The 20,036-nt window shown below is 36.9% G+C and overlaps 1 long non-coding RNA gene across 1 annotated transcript; it reads right to left on the bottom strand.

Annotated features, from left to right (window-relative positions):
- Nucleotides 1–6,060: 6,060 nt before the first annotated feature.
- Nucleotides 6,061–8,283, bottom strand: LOC148767004 (uncharacterized). The gene is made up of 4 exons (XR_016034228.1): nt 7,238–8,283; nt 7,006–7,137; nt 6,676–6,804; nt 6,061–6,320 (listed from the first exon to the last, which is right to left on the bottom strand). It is a non-coding gene; the product is annotated as an uncharacterized LOC148767004 (long non-coding RNA).
- Between the last annotated feature and the right edge of the window lie 11,753 nt (nt 8,284–20,036).

A 20,036-nucleotide genomic window follows, 5' to 3' on the forward strand; every position in this document is an offset into this window, starting at 1 on the left:
CTTTGGGATAATCCAAGCATCTTTCTTGTTCTATCTCTATAGATGCGTATTCCCAATACATAAGATGCTTCTCCCAAATCCTTCATTGAGAAACGTGTGGACAACCATGCTTTCGTTTGCTGCAACATTCCTACGTCATTCCCAATGAGTAGAATGTCATCAACGTAAAACACTAAAAATATCAATGCCCTCCCACTAACCTTCTTGTATACACAAGGTTCCTCCGGATTCTTCTCAAAATCAAACTCTTTGATAGTTGAGTCGAACCTAATGTTCCAACTACGGGATGCTTGTTTCAATCCATAAATGGATCGCTGGAGCTTGCAAACCTTTTGCTCATTTCCAGAAGATATGAAGCCTTCCGGCTGCGCCATGTAAATTTCTTCCTCAATATCTCCATTAAGAAAGGCGGTCTTCATATCCATTTGCCATATCTCGTAGTCGTACCACGCAGCTATGGCCAGCAAAATCCTAATGGACTTCAGCATCGCGAATGGCGAAAAGGTTTTCTCATAGTCAACACCTTGCCTTTGAGTGTATCCTTTCGCTACCAATCTAGCTTTATAGGTCGATACCTTTCCATCCACTCCAATTTTCTTCTTATAGATCCACTTGCAGCCTATAGGAACAATTCTCTTAGGTGGATCTACCAAGGTCCACACCTTGTTGGAGTACATGAAGTCCATCTCAGATTTCATGGCAGTCAGCCAATGTCCCATGTCCGCATCCGATACGGCCTCATTGTATGTTCTTGGATGTTGTCCAAGATCATCATGATCTCCATCATTCTCGAGGAGGAATAACCTATCCGGCATTTTCCGAACTCTTTCGGATCTACGTACCGTCGGTTCAGGAGGTATATTAGTGGATTGTTGTATTAGTTCGATTACTTGTTCTTGCGCTTGAACTTCACTTTGTGGTTCTTGAACTACTTCAAGTTCTATCATGCTGCCTTTTCTATCGGATAGAAACTCCCTTTCGAAAAAGGTGGCATTTGTCAAAACAAACATCTTTGCTTCATTAACATGATAGAATTCGTATTCCATCGAGTCTTCGGGATACCCCACAAAATAGCACAAGTCGGATTTACTATCCAACTTATCTCCCACTAATCGCTTCACATAAGCGGGACAACCCCATATCCTATTATGTTTGTAGTTGGGTTTCGGGGAATGCCAAAGTTCATAAGGTGCGGATTTAACTGCTTTGGTGTTAACTCTATTCAGCAAATACACGGCAGTACGAAGTGCATGACCCTATAAGTATGCCGGTAAGTTCGTGAACCCCATCATTGATCGAACCATATCCAATGAAGTTCGATTCTGACGTTCGGAGACTCCATTAAGTTGAGGAGTTCAGGTGGAGTCCATTGAGATTGTATTCCATTCTCTTTTAGATAGTCAATGAACTCGATGCTCAAGTACTCTCCACCACGATCGGATCGCAGCTTCTTAATACTTCGTCCGAGTTGCTTTTCTACTTCGTGTCTAAAATCTTTGAACCTTTCAAATGTTTCAGACTTGTACTTCATCAAGTATACATACCCATACCTAAAATAATCGTCGGTAAAGGTAGAGAACTAGTTGTATCCACTCTTCGCACTAACACTTAGTGGACCACACACGTGTGTATGGATCAAATCCCAAAAGATCCTCGGCTCGTTCCATTTTCCCTTTGTAGGGTTACTTGGTCATTTTCCCTTTAAGACAAGATTCACAAGTTTGTAGTGATTTCACGTCCTCCATAGAGAACAATCCTTCACTAAAAAAATCGTCCATCCTTCTTAAAGAGACATGACCTAATCTAGCGTGCCAAAGTTGTGCGGGGTTTTGACCTATCTCCTTACGTTTTGCTGATTTTCGCCTCAGGGGCCCCCACTACCTTCACCCATTTCGAACTTGTTGTTTAGAAAGGGAACTCTTTCCTTTCTCTTCTTTTGGGAAGAACTCTTCTTTCCTGAAGTAGCAACAATGAGAACATAATTCTCTTTCTTAATGGTGGACTCGAATTTGACCAACATGTTCATTAACTCATCCAAGGGAGGATCAAGTTTGTTCATGTTGAAGTTTAGTATGAACGATTCATAGGAACTAGGAAGAGACAACAGGATCAAATCCAACGATAGCTCGGCCGGGAGGGTGATATCGAGATTCACTAGCTTTTCAAGGAGATTCATCATTTTGAGACAGTGCTCGTGGACTGAAGTCCCTTCGCGCAGTCTCGCCGTGATCAACTCCTTTGTAGCAGCGTACCTCGATGCCCTAATATTCTTACTGTACATGCTATCGAGATGAGCCGCCTTTATATCGAAAGCATGCATGTGAGACTCATATTTCCTCGCAAGCGCGGGCTCCATGGCGGCTATCATATAGCACCTAGCATGAGTGTCACCTTTCTTCCAAGCTTCATAAGTTTCCTTTTGAGCATCAGTCGTTGTGGCAGGTATAGTGGCGGGAAGTCTCTCGTTCAGAACGTAGAGACGCCCTTCACCGGTTAGAACAAGCTTAAGACTACGCAACCAATCTAGGTAATTTGGGCCATTGAGTTTATTGTCGAGAATTGATATTATGGGATTCTTAGACATGATTATCTGAGAGGTATAGAGAAGAGGATTATTAGAGATACGCGTTAAATGATTGTTTGCAATTAAATGTTTGGCCTTGTGTTATTTAATTGTTCTCCCACTAATTTTATCGAGTTCCACTTCCCTCTAGTAGAAAAACAAGAAAACTGATTTTTCTTAATGGGCTTTAGGTCCAATAGACAAATATAACCCGTAGTTAATCTAGCCCGATTATATTTGCCCAAAGGTAGATCACAATCAATCATATCCACAATATGAACCTAAATTAATTTTCCTCACACTTGATAATGACCTAAGTTAATCTCGCGAATATCAAAATCGTCGTGTGTCAAGTTTAACCTACCAATCAAAGATGCTCATAGAACTTGATTATGCCAAACTAATGCAGTCCCTAGTTAATCTAGCCGACCACGTTAATCCAACATAACCCTTTTCTATGGCTACCTTCATCGCTATGTCAATTGGATTGCAGTTTACTCTACCATAGCACTCCCCGCTAACACGGCTTACTGCACTACAATAAAGGGTTACACATAATCTAACCGTTGGCAGAAGGAAAGAAATAACTCAACAGATTGGGTTTTTCTTTATAACTTGAAATGATTCTTAATTAGATTAAGAATGAGGGATTTTTATTAAAAGTTTTATCTAATCAGAAGGTTCGGATAGGTCTATGTGATTCCTACATCTCTATTCTCTAAAGGTATATGGAAACGCATATTGTCCTAAGAGGAACATACGACCTAACTACATAATTAATTACATTAATTAATTATCGGGGTTTTCAAAATAATTATAGAACCTCAACTAACATAAATCAATCAAATAATGTTGAGGTACTATTAATTAAGTTGAAGTATAATCAATATTATACGTGTGTTCTATTAATTGAAATCAATTTAACAATTTAAATTAATTAATTAATCTAACACCTATTTATTAAAGTAGATGATTACTGATCCGATTATCTAATTGGGATTAATTGAAAATAATTTTCCAGAAATTAAAATCAATTTGTTTTAAGTTTAATTTAAGAAATCTGAAATAATTTTTTTTTTTTTTTTTTTTTCAGTGAACCGGTTTGGCCCAACCGGTCTGACCGGTTCGGACCGAAGCGGTCCGGTTCTGCCCGGTCCAGTTAACCCAAATCAGTGGGCCGGGTCAGTCAGACCGAGAACCGGTCTGACCGACCCGAATCCACTTCGATTCGGTCAATTGGATCGTGCACAACCATCGAATCGGCCGGTCCGACCGGTTCGATCCGAACAATTAAAAAACGACGTTTTAAAAATAATTTCAGATCCGTTTTTCCAATTTTAAACAATTTTAAAGCAGGAAAAAATTCTAAACAATATTTCAAAAGTATTTTAAACTTACGAAAACTCCCAATTACATAACACAACATCGCTACTTTAATAAATCGAACATGCATAAAATCGTAGCATATATAAACTAACGCAATTAATTGCGCAACGAGCTCTGATACCACTGTTGGGTTTCAGGCACGTGTACGCAGCGGAAAACAAAAATTTTATGCGATTTAAACAACTTTAAAACACATAAACACATGCCCGATGATTATAAATAATTAATTGCGTACATTTGCGCTTCAAGCGAAATTAAAACAACAACAAGCTTAATTACTTAATCGAAATTAAATCAATTAGCATGCTCGCGTTTAAATCAAATAATCATGCTCGCAATAATAAAACCAATTTCATGTAGACACATAAAATCATACAAGTTTCTTATTAAAACGAACATGCATATATTAATTTAAACGTAACCGAATCGAATGACAATAGATTCGAAACATTACCTCTTGAAGCGTGAGGTAGGCGCACTAAGCAAAGCTAGATTGCCACGGAAACCAATCCGTGCAATCCGGGGCAGCAACCACAATGCAGCGACGGCGATAATCCGAGCTACAGTGGCGCGTGTGATTCACGCGCTGTCCTTGAAGCATGAATCGAACGACGACTCGAGAAGATGGCTAGCTGCTCTTCCCACTCCTATTGATCCAACCTATTTGCTGATCTGGAATTACAGCCTTGCTCTGACTTCAATATCTCAATGCTTATTTACTAGATGAACAATTCCTTCTGGATGATTGTAGACTTGTGAGTCTTGAAGCTTCTGTCACAATTTCAGGTCCATCCGATCACCCGTTGATTTATGGCGAATTTTCTCGCTGGACAGCGCAGACAATCCGAGAGCAGTTTTTCAGAATTGCCTTCTCGCATCTTCGATTCTTCGATCCTCCTCCTCTTGGATTTCACATCGTATACTTCAATCTATTAAATACGTGGCACTAGACACGTAATAGTCAGAAAAACGGAAGAATAGAAACAAGGAAAGAAATACCAAAAGGATCGGCCAACGGATGGCCGATTCCGGCAAGATGGTGGCGACATCGGCGGTCATGGCCGCGGTTTGAGATTGGCCGAGAGAGGTGAGAACGGCTAGGGTTAGTTCGTGTAGTCTCATATGTGTAAGACCTATAAATCAAGTATTTATAGTGTCTTGCATATAACCCTAACGGGCTTAAGTTGGACAGGGCACAACAACTTAAGTTCGTTTGTTCTTTTACTTGCTCGTCTCTCTCAATTCAATGATCGGAAAATTGTAACGATTACATTTTCGGAATCATTATAATATCCTCATCATTACGAGTGCCAACTCTTGATTTCCAACTTTCCAAAAGTGGAAACCCTAATTCAGTGCACTTTCTAAATTTGGAAACTTCCCCATTTAGAAAGTCCACTAATACGTTTGCCTATTCTTTTCCTTTTCTTATTCTCATTCAAAATTCCAAAATACGAATGTTGGACCCAATCATATTAACTTCCAATCATGCAAAGATAAACCATTTTATCTCTGACCGTTTATTCAAAGATCTCATGTGCACGAGCAGTGTGACCCTCGATGGTTCAGGTGTAAGCTAGCCGTGGGCCCACAACCCTTTGTGGTCAAAACTCGTCCCCACTACAACAAAAAGTGTCTTTGGAGACACGGAAAAGTGTCCCAATATGGTATATGTTGGGACACTTTCAATTTTAGGGACATTTATTATAAGTGTCGCGTGTATGTGTGTCCTATTAAGTTCGGGACACTTAAAGTGTCCCTATATCATACCTTATCGAGTCATTTACATATGTTATTATAACATGCTTACAAAGACACAAATAACTGTCCCCAAAAAAACTCAAGTATACAGTAATGAATGTTTTGGGGACACTTACTTTTGCCTTCAAACTTATATGGGAGATTTACATGTATCTCAACAGTTTATACTAGGGACACTTATAAATGTCATTGTAAAACTAGTGATCGAATTAAGTGTCCTATTAGGCATTTTATTAGTACATTTATGAACAGCAATAAAATGACAATTTCTAAATTTCCAGCACCCTCATTATCAAAGCATAAATATATCTAAAATTTCATATATAGTGAAAGTAGAGCATAATTCATGCTCTCAAATCAAATACAATCAATTAAAATTCGTCGATTTCATTTATATTGATGAGATGGCAACAAAATCTCAACTAATATCCAGTGGAAAAGCCACATGTACAAAAGTATGTATATAACTAGCCCACAACTAATTCAAGAGTCCTCACCGACAACATATACAACAGTCCTCTAGATAACTACTCCAGCCAAGTTGTTTTCTTCCTTTCGAGGTTTTTCTCTTCCTCATGTTCGTAATATGATGCCAACACGAAACATAAATCTGCAGAAGTAGAAAAAAAAAATCTCTCTTCCAATAAGTATGTGTAAAAGAAAGGAAAACACTTAACAACCCTTATAAAGTGTATAGATGAGAAGATATTAAAGTTTGGTTAGTCGAACCACAAAATCAGCCTGGAAGCTCCGAGAAATAACTGTTTTAGAAACATCTGAACCACAAATTTGAGAATTCTTCAATTAAATGTCTACTAGAACTAACTAATTTCAGCACTTCAAGACTACATAAGTAACACACGCACACATACATATGTGTGTGTGTGTGTGTGTGTGTAAAATATAATCTGGAAAGTGGCAAAGATATACTCCATAAGAACTTTTGGATAGAAACAAGCAATTACCAAAGTTTGTCTTCTTCCCACAGTCTGCTAAATCAAAAGCCTCTGTTTCTTCCCCTCATTCAACTCCTTCAAGTAAAGTAGATATTCTCGTGGTTGAAAAGCTTGAAAATTGATGGTATGCTGTAAACACTAAATATTGAACAATTACTTAACCAAATACTTGAATACTAAATATGCAAATATATTATTTTTTACTAGTTGCAAGTACACTATATATCCATTAGGTACTGAGAAGGAACAAAGTGAATATTAAATTATATATAACATAGAAATGTCTTCAATTAATATTATCAACAGAATATTATTCTCAAAATTTCAAAATGGTATTACCATAAGCAAAGGGATTAAAGAATTATCATCTTCCGCAATAGCATTTGAATAGAATTACCATAGCAGCGTCCTTCAATGCCCCCCCCCCCCCCCCCCCCCCCCAACATTCGACCTGATTGTACCACCCTTAAACTGCAGTTGATGATAGTGCAAACACTTGAATATATAACTCTACTTCAAAGAAATGATTTTTATTCAACAAGAATTGATTAGCAAAACATCGATATATTACCTGATCACAGTCAATTATGCTTGGTATGGTTAAGAAGTAAATTGACTGTGAAATCACAATAGGAGAAAATGTATGTTCTTGGTACAAATCTGACTTATTCTCCCATAAATAATACTTTTAGCTTTGATGCTTCAAAACTTGTTGGAGGATCCAAAAGCCTTACTCTCTGTTGAGAAGAAAAAATGGTATAATAAGTTCCATCACTGCCATAGTATATTAAATGAACAATGTATACAATAATGCAATAACAGAGGTTAAAAAGTTTAAACTTTTTAGATGAATAAGCTATAAATCAAATATCCATTAGAAAAAAAAGTTTTTCACACAAACAGTATAAGACCAATCATTTCTTGATTACAATTTCTGTCATTTCAACTAAAAATTCATTAGAGAAGAAATCATAGTTGGTAGTTCTGTGAGAAATTGGGGGTTTTCATATTTCTTCAATTCACTGAGCATTCTCAATAAACCTCATCAAAGACAGTAAGGGGAACCCTAAAGTATATTAAAAAAAATAAAAAATTAATACTCCAAAAAGAAATTGAAAGAGCTTTAAGCAATATACCCAAGTAAATCACTGTTCGAGAGACTATTTTATATACTATAGAAAATGCAAGAACTATTTGCAAAATCATCAACACAGATTTTAAACTAAGTGTGCAATTCCTAAACTTTGAAAAATGAACAAATAAATCTGCACTTTTATAAATAATCGATTCATATAAAAAAATTTAAAATATCGCTCGATGCTACTACCCAAATGGGAAAACGAAAGGTATTTCGGTGTTTCCGTCGTATTTCATCCACTCCTTCATCGTTGTCGTTATAACTCGTCTTGCCACCGTCGGAAATCGCGAACACTGAATCCCTCTACTTGCCGTCGAGCAAAAAAAATCTATCCCAGCCAATTTTTCATTGAATTGAAGGAATTTTAACCATTTAGATGGTCGTTAATCAAACCCCAGTTTCAATTAATTAAAATCGTGGTACAGGAAAAAGATAGAACGTAAAGAGTGAAAAATAATGGGGAAATGGTTATGGCCCTTGTGGGTAAAAAGAAAAAGAAACCGCCTTATAAATTTATAATTAAGGAAAAATTAAATATTAAATTAATTTGAGATTAAGTGTCTCGTTAGTTTTGGAATTGAGACACAAATTTTAAGTGTCCTAATATTTTACCTTTGGGGCACATAATAAAAAGTGTCTCTACGAAAGTGTCCTAATATCATCATTTTGTTGTACCCCTTAGAGTTACGATTAAGATGAAACTCATTTCACCTTAATCACCCAACGAATCAAGATTGGCGTCTAGCAACTACGCGTCATGATTCCCTAGATACAAATGAAGTGCCAGCAAGAACCTTCAGATATAGTTAACGTACAGTACGGTCCCTTCGATTCATATGTCTCGATTGAACTAGAGGCATTGGTTCATCGAGACCTCTTTATTTGTTCAATGACGGTGCGATCGTTCTAAGTGTTGTAATCCTTACGTGCATGACTTAGAGAATCGAATTCTCTAATCATAACTTAGTCAGTTCTGACCAGAGACTTAGAATGATTACAAACTTTCAGAACACACAGGACATCCAAGACTTTTCTAGCGATCGAATCCCCGACTACAATGCACAGACCTCCCACTTGATTTCGGACTGCACAACCACTGGCCCTTGGGATGGTCCTCGGTGGAACTCAGGGACAGGTCACGATACAGCTGGTCCTCTAGTGAAGTCACGGTGATGTCTAGGTCATAAGGACTAATGGTGTACAACTATACAATAGATATCTCTACTCGATTATTGGGAACCACTTAGAGATTTCTAGGGTGAGGGAGTTTAGTGAACTCGTCAACTTACGAGCACCCAGTTATGCATGCCAATATCACAATACCGTTTACTGATGAGATGCAGTACACATACACTAAGTGCTAGTCTCTTAATGGGAAAGACCGATATCCTCATTGGTGGCGTAACCCTTTGACTAGGAACACGTTTAACTGTTATAATACTTAAGTAAATATCTCACGATCCTAACGATCAATTACCAGTACTTGTAATAACTGTAAGGACTATATCTATGCTTGTGACAAAGGGACAAAGATATAGAATGCCAAGGTCTTTTATCATTAATACGAATAAAGGTTCGTTTATTACAATAATAAATACGAAAGACCACAGCCACATGTTGGCTTGTTGGTCACCTACTCTAACAATAGTGTCTTGTATAAAATCCCTAACGGGCTTAAGTTGGACCGTGCCCAACAACTTAAGGTCATTAGTTCTTTACTCGCTCGTTTCCAACAAATCAATGATCGGAAAATTGTAACGATTAAATTTTCGGAATCATTGTATTGTCCTCGTCATTACGAGTGCCAATTCTCGATTAACAATTTCTAAAAGTGGAAACCCTAATTCAGTGGACTTTCTAAATTTGGAAACGTCCCAATTTAGAAAGTTCACTAAGATGTTCGCCTATTCTTTTCCATTATTATTCTAATTCATAATTCCAAATTTTGAATGTTGAACTCAAATCACATTGACTTCCATTCATGCAAAGATTAAACATTTTTATCTTTGATCGTTTATTCAAGGATCTACAGTGCACGAGCAGTGTGATCCTCGATGGTTCAGGTGTAAGCTAGCAGTGGGTCCACAACCCTTTGTGGTCTAAAATCGTCCCTTAGAGTTACGATTAAGATGAAGCTCGTGTCACCTTAATCACCCAACGAATCAAGATTAGCGTCTAGCAACTACGCGTCATGATTCCCTAAATACAAATGAAGTGCCTGCAAGAACCTTTTGATATAGTTAACGTACAATACGATTCCTTCGATAGATATGTCCCGATTGAACTAGAGGCATTGGTTCATCGAGACCTCCTTAGTAGACCAATAACGGTTCGATTGTTCTAAGTGTTGTAATCAGTACGTGCATGACTTAGAGAATCGAATTCTCTAATCATCACTTAGTCAGCTCGGGCCAGAGACATGGAGATTAGAAACTATGAGAACACACCGGACATCCAAGACTATTCTAGCTATCGAATCCCCGACTACAATGCACAGACCTCCCACAAATTTCGGACTGCAAGAACACTGGCCCTTGGGGCGGTCCTCGGTGTAACTCAAGGACAGGTCACAATATAGCTGGTCCTCTAGTGAAGTCACGGTGATGTCTAGGTCATAGGACTAATGGTGTACGACTATAGGATAGATATCTCTACTCGATTATTGAGAACCGCTTAGAGATTTCTAGGGTGAGGGAGTTCAGTGAACTCGTCAACTTACGAGCACCCACTTATGCATGCCGATATCATAATACCGTTTACTGACGAGATGCAGTACACATACACTAAGTGCTAGTCTCTTAATAGGAAAGACCGATATCCTCATTGGTGATGTAACCCTTTGACTAGGAACACGTTTGACAGTTATAATATTAAAGTAAATATCTCACGATCTTAAAGATCAATTTCTAATACTTGTAATAAATGTAAGGACTATATCTATGTTTAAGACAAAGGGAAAAACATATACAATGCCAAGGTGTTTTATCATTAATACGTAAAAGTATTATTTTAATAATAAAAGGAAAGACCACAACCACAAGCTGGCTTGTTGGTCACCTACTCTAACAAGGAGGAGATTGATTTTCGAGTTTTCGACATGTTTTCGGACGATTACAGAATCGGAGATCTGTTGGGTTTCGGGCACGTGTACGCAGCGGAAAACAAAAAATTTATGCGATTTAAACAACTTTAAAGAACATAAACACATGCCCATTAAATGAAACCAATTAATTGCGTACCTTTGCGCTTCCAGCGAAATTAAAACAACATACATTGCGTACCTTTGCGCTTCCAGCGAAATTAAAATAACAACATGCTTAATTACTTAATCGAAATTAAATCAATTAGCATGCTCGCGTTTAAATCAAATAATCATGCTCGCAATAATAAAACCAATTTCATGTAGACACATAAAATCATACAAGTTTCTTATTAAAACGATCATGCATATATTAATTTAAACGTAACCGAATCGAATGACAATAGATTCGAAACATTACCTCTTGAAGCGTGAGGTAGGCGCACTAAGCAAAGCTAGATTGCCACGGAAACCAATCCGTGCAATCCGGGGCAGCAACGGCGATGATCCAAGCTACGGCGGCGCGTGTGATTCACGTGCTGTCCTTGAAGCATCAATCGAACGAAGACTCGAGAAGATGGCCAGCTGCTCTTCCCACTCCTATTGATCCAACGTGTTTGCTGATCTGAAATTACAGCCTTGCTCCGACATCAATATCTCCATCCTTATTTACTGGATGGACAATTCCTTATGGAAGATTGTATATTTACAAGTCTTGAAGCTTCTGTCAAAATTTCGCGTCCATCCGATCACCGGTTGATTTATGGCGAATTTTCTCGCTGGACAGCGCAGAAAATCCGAGAGCAGTTTTTCAGAATTGCCTTCTCGCATCCTCGATTCTTCAATCTTCCTCCTCTTGGATTTCACCTCGTATACTTCGATCTACTAAACACGTGGCACTAGACACGTAATAGTCAGAATAACGGAAGAAAAGAAAGAAGGAAAGGAATACCGAAAGAGATCGGCCAACGGGTGGCCGATTCCGGCGAATTTCCGGCGACGGCGCGGTGGTGGTGGCCGTGGCAGAGGGTGGCTGATCGAGAGAGGCAGCGGCTAGGGTTATGAACGTGTGTTCTCTTAGTTGTGTGTGTGCAAGACCTATAAATCAAGTATTTATATGTCTTGCATAAAACCCTAACGGGCTTAAGTTGGACAGGGCCCAACAGCTTAAGTTCGTTAGTTCTTTTACTTGCTCATCTCTCTCAATTCGATGATCGGAAAACTGTAACGATTACATTTTCGGAATCATTATAATTTCCTCGTCATTACGAGTGCCAACTCTCGATTTCCAACTTTCCAAAAGTGGAAACCCTAATTCAGTGCACTTTCTAAATTTGGAAACTTCCCGATTTAGAAGGTTCACTAATACTTTCGCCTATTCTTTTCCTTTTTCTTATTCTCATTCATAATTCCGAATTACGAATGTTGGACCCAATCATATTTACTTCCAATCATGCAAAGATAAACATATTTTACCTTTGACCGTTTATTCAAAGATCTCATGTGCACGAGCAGTGTGACCCTCGATGGTTCAGGTGTAAGCTAGCCGTGGGTCCACAACCCTTTGTGGTCAAAACTCGTCCCCTTAGAGTTACGATTAAGATGAAACTCGTTTCACCTTAATCACCCAACGAATCAATATTGGCGTCTAGCAACTACGCGTCATGATTCCCTAGATACAAATGAAGTGCCTGCAAGAACCTTCAGATATAGTTAACGTACAGTACGGTCCCTTCGATACATATGTCCCGATCGAACTAGAGGCATTGGTTCATCGAGACCTCTTTATATGTTCGATGACGGTGCGATCGTTCCAAGTATTGTAATCGTCACGTGCATGACTTAGAGAATCGAATCCTCTAATCATCACTTAGTCAGCTCTGGCCAGAGACTTAGAATGATTACAAACTATCAGAACACACAGGACATCCAAGTATATTCTAGCGATCGAATCCCCGACTACAATGCACAGACCTCCCACTAGATTTCGGACTGCACGAACACTGGCCCTTGGGATGGTCCTCGGTGGAACTCAGAGACAGGTCACGATACAGCTGGTCCTCTAGTGAAGTCACGGTGATGTCTAGGTCATAAGGACTAATGGTGTACAACTATACCAAAGATATCTCTACTCGATTATTGGGAACCACTTAGAGATTTCTAGGGTGAGGGAGTTCAGTGAACTCGTCAACTTACGAGCACCCACTTATGCATGCCGATATCACAATACCGTTTACTGATGAGATGCAGTACACATACACTAAGTGCTAGTCTTCTAATGGGAATGGCCGATATCCTCATTGGTGGCGTAACCCTTCGACTAGGAACACGTTTAACAGTTATAATACTTAAGTAAATATCTCACGATCCTAATGATCAATTACTAGTACTTGTAATAACTGTAAGGACTATATCTATGCTTGTGACAAAGGGACAAAGATATAGAATGCCAAGGTGTTTTATCATTAATACGAATAAAGGTTCGTTTATTACCATAATAAATACGAAAGAGCACAGCCACAAGTTGGCTTGTTGGTCACCTACTCTAACAAGATCATCGTATTCCATGACGTGCAAACAGTTTTGAATCTAAGAAGAGATTTAACCGATGGTGATTTCGACATGATAATTTTGACCATGTCGAAGGGAAGATATGATGTGTGTGTTTTACCTAATTCTATCACCATGGCTTTTCCAATGTGCTTTAATTCGCTTGTTTTAGGGTTTATTTATAGATAACATGTTTTGGCCCGGCCCATTCGACCTGACATGTAATACTAATTAATTTTGTGTACGTTATCTATGCATAAAATAAATATAAATATTATATTTATTGATAAGAGATTCTTTAGGGAAAAAAACAAAACATCAAACCGGATTGCTGAGCTTTAAATCTATTTATATAGTATTTAAGAACTTGCAATTATTTCTCCAAAAGAGATCTCTTCAAAATATGGGTTTCGTCTTTTCAGAATGAGTATGGAAAAATACACGATCATAAATAGTTTTGAATCGAAGAAGAGATTTGGATGATAATATGCGTGTTTGTAATTTTAGGGTTTATCTAGTGCTTTTTTTAAAGAGGAGGAGTGATTTTTTCGATTATTTTTTTTGTATATGAAAAGTTTTTTAAAATAAACAATTACCTCAAACATTATTCGGGTCCAATTTTTTTAATCAATAAGACATTCTTTAGCAACAAAAAAGTTACGAAAAGAAAAAAATTGTATCAAGAGCTCAAGATATCGAACGAGTCTCTTTCTGCACGGGGAAATACAGACTATCCTGATATCGAACTAATTGACTGGAATAAATGGTATATATATAATTAGTCTCAGTCCCGTCAGTTTCTTCAAACGTTTTCTCCGAAGAGCTATAGTAGACGAATGATCTCTCATCCAACCAAAATACAATATTATTTTTCGACAAAACAAAGCAGTCCTACCGACCAATCCCGAGTATTTCTATTTTTTAAGCTTATAAGCTCCTCCGAATTTGCGTTCCCCCCACACCAATGCCCTTTTCCTTTCTCCACATTCAAAATTTTGACTTATCATCGTCACCTTCTGCGGTGACGCAGTACAAATAAGTGTTATCTCTCAAACAAGCGACACTAACAAGTAGGTCACCATTACAATCATTAATCATTTGGTCAAGTTGTTCGGGTTTTTGCAAACACTTGAGCTCGTCAATTATCGGATCTAAATAAACTACCTACGTAGTGCAGTTTTCGTCACTTAAAACCCAATAGGTATCTCCATCAACGAAGACTCTTTCAAAAAAGATATGGTACTCGATTTCTAATTTACTTTTTGACCAAGAATTGTTTTTACACGAATAGATCGTGTAACGCTCGTCGGTAATGAAAATCACCTTGAAATCATCTTATCTGATCGTAACAAATCCTGTGATTCGGTGCACAATGTCCACTATACGCGTAAGGGCATTCGATGTACATATCCCCTCCGAGTTACATTCACATAATATTGTTTTCTAGCGATTGTACATACTATTTGTCGGTGGTACCGGTACCACATTGGCGACGCGGAATTGCCGACCTTCCAGTTTAAACAAAGGATACCCTCCTTCAATACGAGGTCGTTCGGTACCTAGGAAGAGATTGTCCGGAGAGTTTTCGAGAAGATTTCGGACGAATACAGAATCGGAGATTATCGTATTCCATGACTTCCAATTTGTTTAGAATCGAAGAAGAGACTTAACAAATGATAATTTTGACAGGATAGTTTCGACGATCTCTACTGGATTATTCGATGATGATTATTTCTGTAATTTTGTTGCCATGTCTGTGTTGATTCTTTTAGGTTTGTTGTACAGAGCTTTTCGGGAACGAGATATGGCTAGGATTTTACTTGTAAGAAGTCTTTCTAGTTTTTTTTCATCATATTTTTTAAAAAGATGGCAAGGACCTGTCCTGTAAATTCAAAGCAATAAATATCTCTAACACCCGATCGTGCGCTACACTGATCATATATGCGATTGAGTGTGCATTTCTTTGTAGTCTGAAAAAACCTAAATATACTTTAAATAAGAAATTTTAAAAATTACAAATTCAACACAAAAACTTCACCTCAACCACGCTATTTTTTTATATGTAATGACCTAAATAAATATTAAATTAGAAATATAAAAAAGTAAAGATTCAACACAATAAAAATTCAGCCTTGACCACTTGCGTTTTTTATCTGAAAAGACATGTTGAGAGAGAGAGCGACCATGTCCATTTTTGGTTTTTAACTTTTTTTTTCTAGATGTATGTTTTAACCGGAAAATCTATTGTCGTAAATTGTTTTGGCAGTTATTAATGTTGAATGAGTTACCAAATGGTACAAACTGTTTCAACAGTGCTTACCGTAGATGATAAAAAAAAAGTGTGGATTTTTATTATTCTTTTAATTAATACGAAATTCTTAACCAAAAATCAAAAGATAAAAAAGAAAATAAAATAATCATAATAATAAATCTATTATTATGCACAAATCCATTATTCTTGGCTAAATCTATTGATGCATAAATCTATATATGCACATATGAAGCATGTGAGCAATAGAGACTACTCGAATAAGGAACAATTTCACAGCCATATATACCAATCTGTTCAAATTATTCGAACGTCTTCTCGGATGGAGTGTAGTAGACGAATCGTTTCCCATTCAATCAAATTAAAATCTTGTTTTCCACGAAACATTGTGGATGGAGCCACCATTTATTCCGAAGAATCAAATTCTCGATCGTTATATACTCGTTCCAACTATTCTCGAAAATACCATTCTTCTTGATCCAGATTCGAACCGTGTCCTGGCCTCTCTTGTTGTAGTACAAATAAAGACTCCCTCTCAAAGAAGCTATCATAATAGTTGACGTTTCGTCGCCATTTAATACTTCAGGCTTCTGCAAAGTCTTGAGCTCGTCGATTCTTGGATCGAAATACACGACTAATTTTCTGGTCTTCGAAACCCAATAGATAGCTCCGTCAACGAATATTCCTGCATGACTACTATAGTTACCAATCTCTAGGTCGGTTTTCTTTTCCATCTACGAACGGTTGTTACACGAGTAAATTGCATATTTCATCGCGGAAAAAAAAGACAACCTTGAAATCGTGAGTTATCGCATCGTAACAAATCCCGTGATCATTCACTAATTCACATACTCTAAATGTAGGTGGGCCTTCGAAATACATCACGTTTTGTGCATACGGATTCCACAACACGTTCTTTCTTGTGTAGCACGGAGATTCCTTCAAGAGTAGCACGTTGTTGCATTCGCATAATATAATGTCATAAATGTAGTGAATATTCTCCTCTACTCATTTAGCGTGGACTCTTGAATGTTTGAATTTAAACTGAGAAAACCTTTGGGTATTGTTCTTTTACGTGCTTAGTAAGTGATTGTTATTATTTGGGGATTTTTTCGATTGTTTGAGATGTTTGCGGATGAATGCAGGATCGGAGATCATCGTATTCCATGACTTGCAAACTTTATTGAATCGAAGAAGAGATTTAACCGATGGCGATTGCAACAGGATAAATTTCGACGATGTCGGAGGGAAGATAAGATGATGGTGTTTTCTCTAATTCTACCGCCATGGTTTTTCCTATGCGTGTAAATTCGCTTGTTTTAGGGTTTATTTATAGATAAAATTATCTGGCCTGGCCTGGCTTGGCCCGACATGCAACACTAATAATTTTGGAGTACGTCATCTATGCCTAAAATAAATAAATAAATAAATATATTTATTAATAAGAAATTCTTTAGGGAAAAGGAAAACATCAAACCAGAATGTTGAGCTTTTAATCAATTTATATAGTGTTTAAGAACTTCCAATGATTGTTGAGTACTAGAGATTATTTCTCCGAACGACATCTTTTCAAATTATGCGTTTCGTCTTTTCTGAAGCTTGAATAATACGGTAAAATTAAAAATCTTATTTTTCACGAAACATAATTGTTGTTGCGGAACGAATGTTCACTAAAAAAAACCCTGTTTTAGTGCACGAATCTTCTTCAATAATGCTTCCGTGTGTGGGATTTCCGACCTTTCGATTTAACCAAAATAAAAAATAAAAATAATCATGTTTTAATATCGGATCAATATGGACAAATACATGATAAGAAATCATGATACTCCATAATTCATTTGGAAAAAAAATTGAATCGAAAAAGAGACTTGGATGATCATATGCGTGTTCATAATTTTAGAGTTTATGTAGTGCTTTTCTAATACGGGTGGAGTGATACTTTTTAATGCAAACACCGGAAAGTTTTTAGAAGTGAATAATTATTCAAGCTTTACTCACAATCACCAGGATAAGATTTTAGACTTTTAGTAGAAAAGATAGAACCAAAACTCAAAGGTGCGTCTGAAATTGTGAGGATTTGCCAAAATATTCGTCTTAGACGGTTAAGTGAGTCAAACTAAAGGATTTGGGTGGGCCTTTGCAATTTGGATTGTTTGTTATGGTGTCAAAGTGCAAAGACGGGCAAATTAGAAGATATAGGGTTGTAAAAGTTCAAAATACGGGTGGCAAAATGCTATTAACGTTCAATATACGTATATATAAGAACTTGAGAAGATCGTATTCAAACCACTCATCGATCACTTGTAAAGATGAATCTAATACTTTCAATGCAAGATTCGTGCAAATATTTTTAAACTTAAATAATGATTTTATTCATCAACACGGAGTTACATATGAGTTTTGGAACATGCCTACATAACATAGGAAAACACAAGTTTGAATCATACTTAGCATCTTCTTATTCTAGAGAATAGATGGATAGAATTGACTTCAATCATATTAAATAAATAGAACATCGACCTAATTAACCAATAACAAGATTAATATACAAACAAAATAATTAAAACTCTTAGAAATACCAAAAGACAAAAATCTGTCAATTTTTTCGAGTGCAGTTGACAAACTCTAGAAAACTGAGCTTCACTGAATAAAAACAAGTCAGTCCGACATACTACTGCATAAGTACTTAAATATCCAAGAAAAAAAAAGTTCAAGTAAATATCAAACCAAACTGCTTATTATCTTTAATCTACGCAACAACTTGTGAGGATTGGATCGTAAAGTTGAGAGCTTACGAAACGAGTAATCGTCTTCGCACCAGACAAAACGGAAACGCAGACTCACAAGAATAACGGGATAGAGTCTTTGTCTTGGCATCGGGGAAATACAGACTATTCCGAAACGGAACGAGTCTACATAGATCCATACCACAATCTGCAATAATTTTCTCAAACGTCTAATCGGAAGGGCAAATTTCCCAGTCGAATTACAAAATTATTGGCTTCAATTGGGGGCTTTTGGATGCTTGACTGAAACCTATTGAATGTCGGAACGGTGTACTCATGCAATGCTCGTTGACAAGGTTGTGGATTCACGAGCTGGAATTGCTTCAGCTCGTTGATGATATTTCCTTCAGCATCTAGTAAGTGTCCTTGGTCATATCTCCTGCGATTATTTTCTTATTCCATTGTTGCGGGAATATTTTGAGCTAACCGTTGATTTCTCCTCGCGTGACTAAAAGTTTGCTCGATTTCGGGATCATAAGGTAGCAAGTTCATGTTGTGTCTTCTTCGCATAAAAAGTACATAAAATAAATAAATAAATAAATAAATAAAACAAAAAATATAAGAAAATAAATAAATAAATAAAATGGCTGGAGTAAGAATTTTTTTCCAATTTGGTTTTAGAATAGATAGATAATTTTGCCGTAGTCCCCAGCAATAGCGCCAAAAAATTGTTAGGCTAAATACTTAACACCCAAGTGCACGTATCACAAACAAGTAGTAATAGTGGACTCGGGAGAGTCGGATGTTGATCCCACATGGAATTCTCAAATTATCTAATCCTAAGGTACCAAATTCTAACAATTATGATTTTTACCCCGCCTACGCAAAGTGGTCAAATTTAATCAACTAAATAATTAAACTAATTATGAAAGCAAAAAATCACGAGAATGTATCAATATAAAAATGAAGCTAGGATTTTATCTTCCCCCTATGCGATAATTCAATACCCAATTAAACCTCTATCATGCAAGTTACGATTTATAATTATTAACCCGAGACACTAAATTACTCATAACCCGTTGTCTCGTGTTTTATAAGTCTATTATTATAAACAGTTCACTATATGTCTATACAAACCAATTATGAATAAAGTATTAACTAACAAGTCTCGTGAAGGGCTACCTAAGGTGTTATCTGTATGTCTACGATAACACATGCAATTAAGACACTAATCTGGGGAAAACTACTCGAAGGATATTTTATCCTTTTTCTAATTATTAAAAAGATCTGTCGATTCAATTCTAAAAAAAACACATAGCAACATAAATTAGCTAGGTTCATGCACTGAATAAGATCACAGAGTAGAAATAATCATAGAATTAAACTTGCATAATAGTAGAAAACTTGGGTTAAAATTACCACATAGGGTTCCCACAAAATCCTAGATTTAAAGTTAGCTACTCATGTTCTCTACGAAAAACATGATAAAAATACTAAAATACATAAAAGTAGAAAAGAAAAGTAAAAGAAGAACTATCTTGAAGATTCGTCAAGTCTTCATCTTCGTCTTCAATTCTCTCGCTCCTCTTGCTCTAAGATTGTGTAAGA

The sequence above is a fragment of the Erythranthe guttata genome, chromosome 11 (genome assembly GCF_056151865.1).
Source record: "Erythranthe guttata isolate IM_541 chromosome 11, IM_541, whole genome shotgun sequence".
In the NCBI taxonomy this organism is placed as follows: Eukaryota; Viridiplantae; Streptophyta; class Magnoliopsida; order Lamiales; family Phrymaceae; genus Erythranthe; species Erythranthe guttata.